This window comes from Lupinus angustifolius, chromosome LG02 (assembly GCF_001865875.1).
Source record: "Lupinus angustifolius cultivar Tanjil chromosome LG02, LupAngTanjil_v1.0, whole genome shotgun sequence".
Taxonomy (NCBI): Eukaryota; Viridiplantae; Streptophyta; class Magnoliopsida; order Fabales; family Fabaceae; genus Lupinus; species Lupinus angustifolius.
Window position 1 is genome coordinate 2,743,283 of NC_032010.1, and position 654 is coordinate 2,743,936.

Genomic DNA, 654 nt, shown 5'->3' on the forward strand with positions numbered 1-654 from the left:
CCACATAATAATTTCATCAAAAAATTACATGAAAAGGAAAACATATTTATTTTCATTTTCTTTGAGCACATAATAATATTTTATGACAAACATAATTATGACGAAGATATTAAGGTATTATTGTTAATCAAATCTAAGAATATATTGGAAACTAAATCATACGAATTAAACATATATTAATTAAGTATGATTTAAATAAATGAAATATTAAGAGCAATAGCGGCTATACTTGCTAATAATATAATTGAAGCAATAATCCAACGGCCAGCATACATTTCATCAGAATAATTATTCTGACCGAATCCAAACCGTCCACATACGGTTCCCTAAAGCCCAATCTCAACCGTTCATCTAATATTTATAAACTAAGGTAATTCCTGAACCCTAGTGTTGTTACATTTTGCTGCCTCACTCTTTGCTGCGGATTATTCAGAAGCTCGCATCTGCTTAAGGTGAGATATGAACCTGACACCCTTTTAGATTCTTAGTTAACCTTCCAATTCTTAACCTTAATCGATTGAAAATGAAATGAAAGTTCACATTTTTAGATTCTACTTTAATTAACCTTAATTCGTTGTTTTGAGATATCGCTGTTATTAGCTTCATCTATTGGTCAGTTTTGTTTGTTGTGGTCAATGGGTACAACCCTAGTTT